The sequence below is a fragment of the Xyrauchen texanus genome, chromosome 22 (genome assembly GCF_025860055.1).
Source record: "Xyrauchen texanus isolate HMW12.3.18 chromosome 22, RBS_HiC_50CHRs, whole genome shotgun sequence".
NCBI lineage: Eukaryota > Metazoa > Chordata > Actinopteri > Cypriniformes > Catostomidae > Xyrauchen > Xyrauchen texanus.
The window spans coordinates 20,716,873-20,731,266 of NC_068297.1; the positions used below are offsets into that span (position 1 = coordinate 20,716,873).

The 14,394-nt window shown below is 42.5% G+C and overlaps 1 pseudogene; it reads right to left on the minus strand.

The window, feature by feature from the left end:
• LOC127662676 (usherin-like) overlaps positions 1-14,394 on the minus strand; it is a 388,775-nt pseudogene that overhangs the window by 237,510 nt on the left and 136,871 nt on the right.

Consider the following 14,394-nt stretch of genomic DNA (forward strand, 5'->3'; position numbering starts at 1 on the left):
ACCAATATTGCATTTTTAATCTAATTTTTGCTTTGATTTGTTGAGAGATGCATCCTTTAACAAAGTCATTTCAAGCACAAGATTAGATGACAATCGATTTTGCTTAATGCATTGTTTTGGCTACATTTCAAGAATATTCAAAGTATTTGTCCCTGAGCATGCTATTTGATCATTGTTTTTTGTCGTTGCCATTATGCCTGATTTCAGCCATTGATCTATTCAGTCCGATTTATCCACTTCTCAAAGTTCAATAAAACAGCTAATTTTCAATAGGGGACTCTTTATGTTTTTGGCCATTGTGACAACAACACAAACATTTATCTGTTTAGCTGTTTAGTATCTCATGTTTACTGCTCTTGAAATCTAGAGTGGTCAGAGGAACTAAATGTGTAGAAAGTGTAAAAAGAAGTCAGCTAAAAGGGGTGTTGTCATTCTGGTTTGTTCTTTGGGTTCCCTCATTAGTTGGTGGCCATTTATAATCCCAGCAGGCCCAAGGACGAGCTCACCACTTTGACTGCAGCCATTGATCAATTAGGGAGTGAGATGAACTAAACTCAGGGCTTGATTTATAAAGATTTATCCGTTTGTCATTATTTAAGGAAAAAAAATGGAAATTACTGTGCTAAATGTTAATAGAGTTAGAGGGGGAAATGGCCATTCATTTCCTGAAATAGCAAGGTCACAAAGGGTCACCCATGTATATGCACGCTCCTTAAGGAGGCAATTTAATGTCTCTGACTTCTAAGGGAGGATCTACTAATTGCCTTGTTTTAATATAAATAAAGTCAGATTTTGCTGATATCTTAGATCGTGTGTCCAACAAAAAAGAATCATGACATGACATGGTTTTATGTTCGTCTGTGGATTATACAGCAGAAAGAGGCCAGGGAATAGAAGAAATGACATAGCAGGAGCCACAGTAAAGCATTAGTCCCCTCAAAGGCATCACATAAAAGGCTAGAGGCTCTGAATGAGCTGCAAGGGAGGAGAGAGCTGGCGTCCACCAGAGGGTGGAGGAGTGATTGAGGACCGGGCGACAGCGTGTCTGTGAGCCAGCGAGCAAGTTTTTTTAAAAGTAATTTTCAGCTGGTTTTTCTTCAAGACACAGTTTACATTGGAGACTGGTGACCCAACACAGTAGCAAAAAAAAAAAAAAAGAAAAAACAAAGATGTCCTTAAAATGAGATATCACCAAAACTGCATAAGCCCCCACAAAAATGCAAAATGCTGGCATATGCTGAAGAGGAAAATTAAACATTTTGGTTTCTAAAGGTCTCAAATATTTCCTGCTCTCTGCAGCCAATCATTTTTTACCTTACATAGATTTGTTTATTGTTTGTGAGGATGCTCAACCTGCCAATGTTGAAATTGTCCTAATTTAGCTAGCTTCAACCAAGAATCAAATGAATTTGCACCAAAATAAACTCTGATTAGACAGACAATCTTTGATGTCAACAACAAACTATGCTATATATTTTTCCTCTGTTTTACCTTATTTTGTGAACTTTTAATGTGTTTCCACACTATGCACAATTACAGTATATATTTGCATTTTATTATCTGTATTTCATGTTTTTTTGTGATCAATTTTTTGGTTGAGGCTGTTGGGAACCACTGCCAAGGAGCACTTTTCACCATATGTCCTCCGTTTATACCTATTTCTCACCTGTGAAGCACTGGTTTTGTTGCTACAATTTACTTTGTCAGAAATATATGCCCTAAATCTCTTCCTGGTGCAAGTCAGGCCATCTGATTTTTGCTTCTGCTGTCACATCACACTGACTAATCTGATGACTTGAAGCAATGTCTTCTGAGCATTTAACACAATTCAAGTGTAAGTAATCTAAACAAATGGCCAGCTGAAGGATGTTTGCATTAGTAGATGAATGCAAACATGCGTGCACTGCTAAGGACCCGAGACTCTGCCTTCAGAGCAGGCGACAATGCTGCCCTAAGAACAGCGAGAGCCAAACTGTCCCGGGCCATCAGAGAGGCAAAGCGCGCACACGCCCAAAGAATCCACAGTCACTTCCAGGACAGCGGCGACACGCGGTGCATGTGGCAGGGCATCACCAACTACAGGACAACATCAGTTGACAAAGATGCCTCCCTTCCAGATGCGCTGAATGACTTCTACGCTAGGTTTGAAGCACAGAACGACGTGGTGGCGAGGAAGACCACCCCTCCTCACAACGACCAGGTGCTCTGTCTTACCACGGCTGATGTGAGGAAAGCTCTACATAGAGTCAACCCATGGAAGGCTGCTGGACCAGACAACATTCCTGGTAGAGTGCTCAGAGGATGTGCAGACCAGCTGGCAGAGGTTCTTACTGACATCTTCAACATCTCTCTGAGCAGCGCTGTCGTTCCAACGTGCTTCAAGGCCAACACCATCGCCCCCATTCCAATGAAGTCTTCAGTCTTCAAATCAGCATTCAACATTATTTTATTGACTCTTTCAGCTGGTTCAGATTTAATAGAATTTTAATGATAAGTATCAAGTACAGTGCTAATTAAACTCCCCAGGAAAAAAACACATTTTCATTTTGTATTAGCTAGAAAACACATTGTGTTGTCAAGTGTTGTCTACTTAAAAAGCTGAAATATTCTTCTAAACATCTTCCTTTATGTTCAGCAGAAGAAATAAATTCATACACATATGGCATAAGGGTTAGAGTTAATGATGTGAGAATTTTTATTTTTAGGGGAACTATCACTTTAACCTCAATGTTTGCTTTTTAACTATTTAAACAGCTGACAATTGTATATGTGGATGTTTCAGTGAACTCTGAACTATAAAACCTGCATTAGAACCATTGTGTTACTCTACAGCTAATAGGACATTTTCTAAAAACAATGAATCATAAAATTATGAGGCATACAGACACCCGTACCTGTAAAGTCAGTGTTGATAGGAAGTGTGGATCTGGGAAATCTGAAGTAGCCACTACCCGTGAATCGTCTCCCATTTATAACTTGAAATGGAGCGTCCGACAAAGACACATACGTCTGCTCCACGTAGTAAAAAGGTGGAGGCCCGTTCAGCTCAGATCCCAAGAAACCTTCATCACAGTCATATTTAAGGGCCTTAATGTTGGGGCCCCTCAGACCTGCTGGAGCTATCATAATAGAAAAGTGGAAAGGAAAAATAGATATGACGAATGAAAAAAAAATAGATGTGCATTTATACTCATCGCTCAGTTCCATGCATGCTGCTGTAATGATCTAATGGGGCTCTCGTGTAGGCTGAGAGGAGGTAAATTACCTCGGCCTGACACCTCCTCTGTGCATTTAGCCCACTCTGCCTGTCAGGCCGTCCACACCGGCAGCACTAACAAAAACCTCTTCATAGGGAATGGACGTGTGTGCCCATCATGGCACACAAGTTATAAATTACACTCAATCAATAGCACTTGAGTCTATATAATTGAAACTCTGATATAATTTAAAATCCCTCCAGCTGATTTAACAGGATTTGTGTGAAGTCTCACTGGACATTTATCGTTTTTGCCTTAAAACATAAGACGGTAAAAATGAAGTGTGACTGATGTGACTTAACATGCCCTTAAGTACTACAAAGGAAAGGATTGCTCAAGTTGTTGGTGATGAAAAGTGTTTTAAGGGATAGTTAACCCAAAAAAATTTAATAAATAATAAAATACCTGTCATCATTTACTCACCCTCATGATGTTGTTAGGACGTTCTTTCTTCTGTGGAACACAAAATGAGGTGTTAGGCAGAATGTTAGGGACTGAATGCCTCAATAACCATTACATTTCATTGCATTGGAAAGAGCAGTGTCAACATTCTTCAAAATTTCATTTTTTGTGAACTTCCCCTTTTATATACTTATTTAGGAAGAAGTAGTCATGAGTTTTTGACGACAGGCAAGAAAAATATTATGTACTGTTAAGTATAAATCGTCATGGTTACTGTTGTAACCTTCGTTCCCCGAGGGAGGGAACGAGACATTGTGTCGAATGAAGTGACATAGGGGGTCTTCCTGGGACGCCAAACATACCTCTGAACTTGAGAAAAGGCCAATGTCAAGTTGGCAGACAGAATTTGCATGCCCCGCCCCGGATATACGTGTATAAAGGGCAGCGTGGCAGCGAGTGTCAGTCAGGATTTTACTCTGTGGATCCAAAAATAAGGTACGGCCGTTTACAGTGGTAGGTCTAGCGCTGTGGCAGGAGGGACACAATGAAGTGACACAAGGGGTCCCATCTAATAACGGCATGCACTGACCATGTTACGTGAACTGTCGAGACAGGTGCAAGCAGGCTACTGCGTGCTAGAGGCAACTGTGTCGGCTACACGTAGCTCTCCCCAACACCCCCAAGAGATGTCACATAGGTTCTCCGCACCCCTGAGGGGGGGAATAGGTGCTACATGACTAACATGGGAGCAAGCCCAGCAGCCGTGGCCTTTTCTCTCACTATGTCTCTCACATAGGATGTGAGCGGCTGGGGCTATCTTAACGCTATCAGGTGCGTCGGGGAAGGTGGCCTTTCCCGGTCCTATTCTTTCAGGGGGAAAAGACCCTGCGGAGGCCATATCCTGCCCAATCTAAGGGGAGATAACATGTGGCAAATACACCACAAGGTTTGTAAAGCCCTATGTGGGAATGGCCTGGTGGTAGGTCCAGCCTAATGAGGGGTGACTCTACAAGCATGGCGACCAGGGCAGAGTTTGCCTGAGAAGGGAACTAAGCCTGTGAAGCCCAACCCCATTACAGAGCACCTGTGACTCGTAGTGGGTCTGGACGCAAGTTGCTCCGCTGAATTCGCAGGCCAGAAGGCTAGGGAGGAGAACATGGCTAACCTGGGACAGAAGGCACACTGGATCAACATGATGAAGGGTGCTGTGTGCAAGCGGAACACCCGGTCGGTTGTGCCGCGTTACCGAGTTCTACCGGCTCGGACCTGACAAAACACGGGACAAGACCGACTCAACCCTGAGATTGTAGAATCTGGCGAAGGTATTGGGTGTTGGCCAGCCCGCTGCTCAGCAGATGTCTGCTAGGGAGGTGTCGTTGGCCAGTGCCCACGAGGATGCCACACTTCGTGTCGAGTGTGCTCGAACCCGCAAGGGGGCCGGTCATGGCCTCAGGATAACCTGAGAATGTGCCGGACCAAACTCCAGGCAGGTATCGCTTACAGAGAACGCTTGCAGGTCCCCAACCCTCTTGATCGAGGCTAACGTAATCAGGTGGGCCGTCTTCAGGGAGAGGGCCTTGAGCTCAACTGAATCAAGCAGCTCAAAGGGGGGTCTCTGAAGGCAGAGAGGACCACTGAGTGATCTCAGGAGGGGAACAGGCTAGACCAGGGAGGGTTCAGTCTCCGGGTGCCTTTCAGGAACCTGATAATCAAGTCATGCTTACATAATGACTTGCCATCTACTGCGTCGTCGTGGGCTGCGATAGCAGCTCCATACACCTTCAAGGTGGAGGGGGACAGCCTCCCCTCCAGCCTCTCCTGCAGGAATGAAAGCACTGACCGAACTGCTAACCTCTGCGGATCTTCGGTTCGGGAAGAACGCCAATTTGCGAACATGCACCACTTTAGGGCGTAAAGTTGCCTGGTGGAGGGTGCTCTGGCTTGGTTGATCGTGTCTATGACTGTAGGTGATAGATCCACTAGATCTTCCGCATCCCGTCCAGGGGCCAGAGTTGTCCTGGGAGGCAAAGAGATCTATCTGTGCCATGCTGAATCGGTCCCAGATCAGCTGGACCACCTGGGGGTGGAGCCTCCAGTCTCCGCTGGGCGAAACCTGCCACGACTTCTCGTCCGCCATCATGTTGCGGTTGCCAGGGATGTGAGTGGCAGGCAGCGACCTGAGTCGCGGCTGACTCCAAAGGAGGAGATGGAGGGCGAGTTGTGACATATGACGAGAGCACATGCCACCTTGGCGATTTATGTACGCTACCGTCGCAGTGCTGTTTGAACGGATCAAGACATTATTGCCCTGGATTAGTGGGAGAAACCTCTGTATGACAAGAGATACAGCCAGCAACTCTAGGCAGTTGATGTGTCAATGCAGCCGGGGTCCTGTCCAGGGGCCAGCGGCAGCGTGTCCATTGCATACTGTACCCAAACCCTGTTGAGAGGCGTCTGTAGGGCCAAAATGAGTTACATGCTGTTTAGCCGCAGGGGGACGCCCTCGGCGAGCTGGCGCTGGTTTGGCAGCGCCGTGGCAAGATGTGCCATCTGTTTCTTCACTGCTGAAAACTGCTGGCCGATGTCATCGACGGTGTCGCCAAAGAGGCCAAGCTGGGAGAAGGGGATGTTGAGAAAGCTTGCCTAGTCAACGTCACGCATCTCGACCATGTTCAGCCAGAGGGGACGCTCCTGGACCACGAGGGTGGCCATCACCCGCCTGAGTGCCTGTGAGGTCGATGGCAGAGCGCAGTTCCTGCAGCAAGTCGGGTTCGGAACTACCCAGGTGCATATCTTTGAGTGCCTTGGCTTGGTGAAATTGCAGGAGAGCCATGGCATGCAGGGCGGAGGCGGCCTGTCCAGTGGCCTGTAGACTTTGGAGGTCAGTGATGACGTCATTCTACAGGCTCTGGAGGGGAGTACTGGGCGGTCCCGCCAGGTGGTGGCGTTCTCGGGACACAAGTGGGGGACCTCCGTGTAACCGTGGGCCGCCCCGCCATCCAGGGTAGTGAGAGCGGACGGTTCCTGGCAGTAAAAGGTGCACTTCACGACCGTGTCAGCTCATCATGCACTTCCAGGAAGAAAGGAACCGGGGGGCGTGGCTATGAGCGGCGCCCTGACCCGAGGAACCGATCGAGTAGCCGTGAGGGGGGGGCGGAGGTTTCCAGTCCGGCCTCGCGCTCAAGGCAGCGCGGGACAGCATAGCGGACATCTGCGTGTCAGCCTCAGACTGCGCGAGCAGACCCGAAGGTGGCAGCCCAGACGAGTCGTCAGCATCAGACGCTGCTGTGACACTCTCCGATGCAGCAGCGATGTTGTCATCCAATTCCGGGGCCGCACTCATCAAGCGTGCCAGGGGGCGGGTGGTTCGTGGGGATTTACCCGGCGAAACCGATCCGGTCGTCATCCCCAAATCTCCTTCATTTCCAGCCGGGTTGTCCTCAATCCCGTGGGAAGAAGGAACGACTTGGGGGGGGGGCGGCTGAAGTGGCTTTCTATCGTGAGAAAAGAAAGCCACAACCGCAATGTTGCCATGGCTATGTTATCGCACTGAGAACATGAAACATTCATAAAACGCTGCCAGCGTGTGATCGCAGCCCAGGTATGCGAGGCAGCTTTTATGACTGTCAGAAATGGAGAGAAATCAACCGCATCCAGGAACAACACAGAGGCGGAAAGACATCTTTAAAAAGACGCGTCCAGAAAAGGACGTTCAACACCTGCTGTGTATTGCTCTTTTGTGGGAACTCAAACTCTTTTAGTGGAAATAACCTCTTTTTAGGAGGAGAAACACTCTTTCAGGCAATGACAGCACTGTCGAAGTGCCCAGGGTCTTGGACTGCACAGCGTGCAGAGAGAGAGAACGCCAGCTGGAAACACACCGTAGATCCAACAGCTGTGCTTCTTGCCAACAGAGGTGAGTGAAAAAGTGGTGAACTCAGCTTGCTGTTGTACAACCGTTCGGCTCCGAAGAAAAATTCTGACTGATACTCTCTACCCCGCTTCACTTTATACCCGTATTTCCGGGGCAGGGCATGCAAATTCTGTCTGCCAACTTGACATTGGCCTTTTCTCAAGTTCAGAGGTACGTTTGGCGACCTAGGAAGACCCTTTGTGTCACTTCATTCGACACAACGTCGAGTGAGTGACAGAAGAGGAACTGAAAACATGATTTTTCTGATCTTCCTTTAAATAAAGCAATACTGTATTTTAAACAACATTAAAATACATTGCACAGTTCATTTGAAACTTATTGAGCTTGGTTAAACAGTTTGTGTTTCCTTTTTTCAAACCAGTGCCTTTTATGTTTTGATATGGTACACGGGCTCTGTAAAAAGGTTAATATTGTCTTCATCATATTAATGACTAAGTTAAAGACAGACATGTTGAGCACCAATTACTGCCCGGCCTGAGTGTTAGCTGTTTTTATGTAGCTTGGCATTTTCCATGGACTATAATACTTATTTCAGTAACAGGAAAAGTATTGATTTATGCATAATTTCCTAACCTTCTTGGGCAGGAGTGGACATATATGCACAGTGTATTTTGAGTCAATGTGATGTGTACAGGCAGGGTACACTTGTTCTGCTTGTATCTTTATGGATGTAATAAACATAAAACATTACCATCAACTCTTGATTAGCTGTTCACATTTCAACAAGATCAATGATGGCACTGTGGTTCCTTTTTAAAATGCTACAGGCCTATGTCCTCATCAGAGAGGGCATGTGTGTTCAAAAGAGAATTATGGTACCTTTTACATGGAGAAGAGAGGGACAGGAGGGGCAAACTAAGCCCTTGTTTCTTTTTTATTTATTTATTTGAAATAATGAATACTATTAATTATTTTTGAGCTATATATGTTGTATAAGTTAAAATGCTACATTCCATCTTTTATTTAAAAGAAACATTTTTTAATGTAAATATTATGGATTTGAACCAATAAAGACAGCTTGGCAACAAACAATTGAAGTCTTTATTCAATTTATGAAGATATTCTTGGTATGCATGCAACATTTTATTTGCTCTTTTTCCACATTCTGCCTTGTTGATTAATGTTATTTTCATTGATTATATGGAACCAAACCATTGACCGCAACCAGAAGCAAAACATCAGATATTGTATTGCGATCATGCTTGTCTGTTTAATGAAAACTGTTTTATGTCAGTACTGAAAAATCAAAAACAATTAAATCTTGCCGTAAAGAATGCACATTTAAAGACAAATCTGAATCATAAAGTCCAAATAATTAACACCACATAGCAATGTTTCTTTCCCTAACTTTGTGTTATAAAGGTGAAAGACATTCATCAACAGTGAAGATTTACATAACTTAAGTATCTCTTAGTTCATTTCAGTGGTGTGCAAATTAAAGCATTTTGATGTAATTTCACTCAGAAAAAGCAGATGCTGACTTTTGAGTTTGAACAGATGGTAATTCTGTCTAATAGTGCACTGATGTAATAGTGATGTGCATTGTGTATACAGACAGTCATAAAAGGGAGGTAAGGCTCAAATAAATTGAAATCATCCACATTAAATCCTGGCAGAGGAGTGGTGAAAATAAGGCTTGAGGGAAACATAGTCTTGAGTGGCTCAAACAACAGGTTGTGTTGGGTTTGTCAGTGTGCTGTTTGTTCAGAGATAGGTGTGTAAAGAATTTAGAGCAGCTTGTGTGTGAGCAGCACCCAATGAATTAGGAGACACACCCAATTTAGCTGAAGTGTTTTGCAAAATGAAACACAATGGTATGTAACAAAAAAAGGGCATACTGTATGTACACAAAACAAACATAAACACCCACTCAAAACAAAAAAAAAAGAAGTCATTTTTATTTGTGTAGCGCTTTTCACAAACATGTCAGTTTCGCTGACACATGTCAGTTTAAAGTAGCTTTACAGAAAATCATACATTAACAGAAAATGAAACTGTAATATCTAAAGTCTTTGAGTCATCATTTTGTAATTGTAAATTGTGTATAAATATAGATAATTAAATAGTTAAATAAAATTGCATTTAGAACCCCAGTGAGTAAGCCGAAAGCAACTGTGCCAAGGAACACAAATTTCCATAAGATGATGGTTAATGGAGAAAAATAACCTTGGGAGAAACCATGATCACTGTGGGGACCAGTTCCCCTCTGTCTAAACAGAATGAATATAATGCCTATATTAGTTATTTCTGTGCAGAGCAGGTCATGGTTTAAAATTAGCAAACTAAGTAAGTGTTAAGGGCCAGTGTTTAAACAAAGATTTTGTATGAAATGTAAGATTAATGTCTAATGTGTTTGAAGTCCATCCTGGATTAACTGCAGTAGTTCACATAGATGCATTGTCCTTTGTTAGTTGGCTGATGAAGGCTTTTGTTGGCAATTAATTGATAGGATATGTATTACATTTCTAGAGTGTAGTCCATCAATATACAAAGGTGATGCAGGCTGAGATCAATGAGGTGCACTGCAGTTCTACCGGTAGGTCATTTCGGTGGGGTCCATACTTAGTCCAAGGTTCAGGCAGTGGCATATGAAGTATCCAATGTCTTAGAGTTGGAATCAGTTCATCCGCTGAAGTCAGTCGTAAAAGACTGAAGTGATATCTGGCTAACACCGGCTGTAGTTTGTCATCATCATTTCAGCAACAAGTAGCAGTGGAGTCCGACACAAGCAGGAACGGAGATGGATCTGGCTGGCTCTGGATATGAATCCCAAGGTTGAGACAGGAAAACAAATCTAATAATATTAGCATATATGCCATTCAATTAATTGCAGATTTATAGATTATAAAATGATTATAGAAATGTTTCTGGTTCCAGCAGACCTAACTAAAGCAGCATTATTGAGAGTTGATGGATAAATTAGGTTTATGCCTGGCTAAATAGATAGTTTTTAGTCTAGACTTAAACTGAGTGTGTCTGCATCCTGAACAGTGTTAGGGAGACTAGTCCATAGTTTTGGAGCCAAATAGGAAAAGGATCTACCTTCTTTTTTCTCAGAATTTTGTGATCATAATGAGCGTGATGGAATATAGCATGGTAGAAAGTCACTATTTTGTGCACTGTAGGGGTGAAATGCCCAAAATCCTTCCAATTTGTCTTTGGGAAACATTGTTTCACAAATTGACAAGTCTCGTATTATCCTTGCTGTTGAAGGACTAGGCTGTTTTTGGAGGCACCCTATATATATTGGCACAATTGCCTCACCTGTTTAACATCTCCTGTTTCACATTCCCTTGTTATTTAAACTTGTCAAATTGTTATTAGTCGTAAATGCCCCTGTCTCAACTTTTTTGGAGTGTGTTGCAATCATCTGACTTGAAATGACCGTACATTAAAAAAAAAACTATGAAATTCACAAGGTTAAACATCATATAATATGAGGCAGTGGTGAATTCTCAGGGCCAGCAATGCCTTCCCTTCTGGCCTAACATGCCAAATAAATATTTCTCATCTTTTCATTCTGTCACCTTTTTGCAATTTATTTTTAATTGCTCTCCACGTGAGTTTGAGATCCACCCCAGCAGGCCTTAAAATCCCTCAAAATTGCAAATGAATGGGCAACTAAAGTCAGATTGTCAGATTCATCAGTCAATCAGATTTATTAATTTTTTCTTGATGGGTGTGATCTTTAGCATATATCCCAGTCGAGGCCTTCTAGCTAGCCTTTAGTGACGAAATCACGCTTTCGCTTAAGTGATGTAAGTAATTCAAGAGTGAAGAGCGCAAGATCTTGCTGATGAGTCATCTGTCATCACTGCCGCTATTGCCATTGAGAAAGGGTGTTATTTCACTATAATTCATTGTGAAACTGTGTTTTCTTAATGGCAAAAATCACACTGAAGGCCTGGCCCACCACTGAAATGTAGTTGTAGTGCTTTCAATATTGCAAAGGGTGAATATAATTTACAAATCAATCCTTTTTGTTATTACTGTCCCAACTTTTTCGGAATTGGGGTTGTGTAATAATCCTCGTCACCATGATGGGCAGGGAGGGGGTCAGAGCATATTACAGTGTCTGATATAGTTTTTGCAAGTTCACTCACCTCTTTAACATTATCTTTAGTGATCTCCGACTGGCAAAGCCGGACATAGTAAGTGTCGACATGAACAAAAATTTTAGAAAATCTATGTTTAGTATTAGACAGCACTACATTTTATCTGATATTAGACGCCCTAGCCCCTGAAATGATTTAACAATAGTGGCTGGAGTCTCTATTTACATGTTCCTTACAACAGAATCACCTATTACTATGTTTCTTTCAACATGATTCTCATGATTCTCAGTGGGTGCATCACTGAGTGGAGAGAATCAGTTGGAAACCCTAATAGAAACGAGAGTGTTGTCGCTTTGCTGAGCGAATATGCTGCTGAGACGTCACTCAAATGCCCTGCTGCAAAGGCTCTACAGTCAGAACCAAAGAGTGTGTTGCTCGCTGTTCTACCCGCATCTGAAACAGTATCTATAGGCTTCTCTTTTTCACTGACCTCCACCAGCATTCGTATGCTTGTCTCTAACTCATTACATTTCTCCATCAGCCTGACTAATTCCTTACATCAATCACATGTTAATCCCTCTCTGCTGATGGAAGAAGCTATAGTAAACACATGGCATGCAATGCAGGAAGAAATAACATGAGTGGATGGCATGACTTACTGCAATTGTTTGTTGTTGTTGTTATGGTTGTTCTTGAGTGGCGAGGGTTTGAGATCGATGTGGTACGATGTGGTTCCTGATCAGCAAATATTTGAGATTGATGCACATTCCATGTATATCACAGAGGAGAAATGAATGCATGCAGTCGAGACACAAACTGTAGACAAGCGGAAAAATGAAAAGAATAAGAGAGAAACGGAAGCGTGCTGTAAAATACATGCAGTTGAAAGGCAAAGGATAAAACAATGAATTTCTAAGAATAAGCAATGCTAATCAGGCTAGCAAGCTACAAACACAGACACATGAAGCATGCTGGTAGCAACCAGAACAGAAAGTGAGCCGGAACAGCCAGCTGAAAATACAATAAGTACATCAGCAAAACATGAAAATTCTGTCATAAATTACTCAACCTCATATCTTTCGAATCCCATTTGACTTTCTTTGTTCCATGGAGCACTAAAACAGTTACATATACATACAATGAATGTATATGGTGACCATGGCTGTCAAGAAAGATTTTCAAGGCAAGATATTCAGTGAATAATGACTTAAATTTCAGTCTGATCCTCTCACAAAGCTATCAATACACTTCAGAAGACTTGTAGAAAAAATATAGAGCATGAATCACATTAACTACTTTTATTATGCTTTTGTGGTCCTTTTTTGTTCTTATTAGAGCTTGACTGCCTTTGGTCCCCATCCTCTTGCATTGCATAGAAAAGAGCAGCTCTGAAATTCTATTAAACTTCTCATTTTGTGTTCCTCGGAATAAAGTCACACGGGTTTGAAACACACAAATGCAGAAACCAAATAACTAACACTAATCCATGCAGAAGAAAAACAGTAAAGCGATAACTCTATAAACAGGGGAAGAGAGTTAATAGCCCACCACCATATGGAAGAGCCAATGATATCGGCAGCACTGATGGCTACAGCATATTGAGCTGACCATATGTTACAGCGGAGATGCAAGCCTGACTGATTCATGCCCATCACATTCCACAGTATCAATTAAAGCCCCTTGAAGGCTGCATGATTTGTGCCTCTGTTATTAAACCCTGCTAATTCATCCTACTTACATATTCCTTATACATTTCTGGGAGTGTGCGATGATTCATGGAAATCGGCGAGAGTGCTACGGCACATTTTTCTCCTTGTAATTAAAATTAAATAGTTTTTACTGCTGCACAATGAATTTCTAGGCTTGGTCCGCAAATGAAGTAGTAAGAAGTGGAGAAGAGAATCTTGACTGAGGGGTTAGTTTAACTCATTAAGCAATTGCATGAGCCACTATGTAAACGGCAAAATAAAGGCAAAGTGAGAGAACTAAAGGGGGAAATGAGGCTGGTGATTGTCAGGACGTACACGTTTCATTCCTGTGCAATAAAGACAGGCTCTGGACAGGCACATGGCTAAACTGAGAATATACATGGTAAGAATGGTCAGTTTCATTTGCTCTGAGAAAGGTGCTAGTTTTTACAGTTTACAGTCAATTTCTGTATCATCACATAGCTTAAGTCTTGGCAAAAAAAAAAAAAAAACCTATTCAACATTTCCATCGTTATTTCCCAGAAAAAAAAAAATAAAGATACATTTAATTGAATCACACCTTTTGCATGATACATACTGTTGCAGTAAAAAAGGGGTAAGTTGTCACAATGAAACTGGCTATTAAATAGCCTATTACAGGTTTTCCAGACAAAATTAATTCCTTTCACTGAAAATGTAAAATCTAGTCTTGATGACACACTTTCAGAAATTGCATAAAGAAAGAACCTTTTTTCTTCCAACTGCTTCATCATTCAAAATTCATAAATTTTAAAGTATGAAAATAATCGAGATAACCTGAGAGTGAATCTAAAATAGCTTTAGTTTGAATTCCTTTGAGATAAATGACTTGAATTGAGAGCAGAGCAGACCATATATGCTCCAGTTTGCCAGTGGGTTTACATACACAATTAGAGGTGGTCTGGCCCAGCCCTCACTGAGGGGGATGTAAAAAACTGACTGTGAGCAATGACAGACACTTTCCATTAAATGCAGTTCATTAATATTAAAACAAGAATTAAAACCTATTCAGTTTTTCT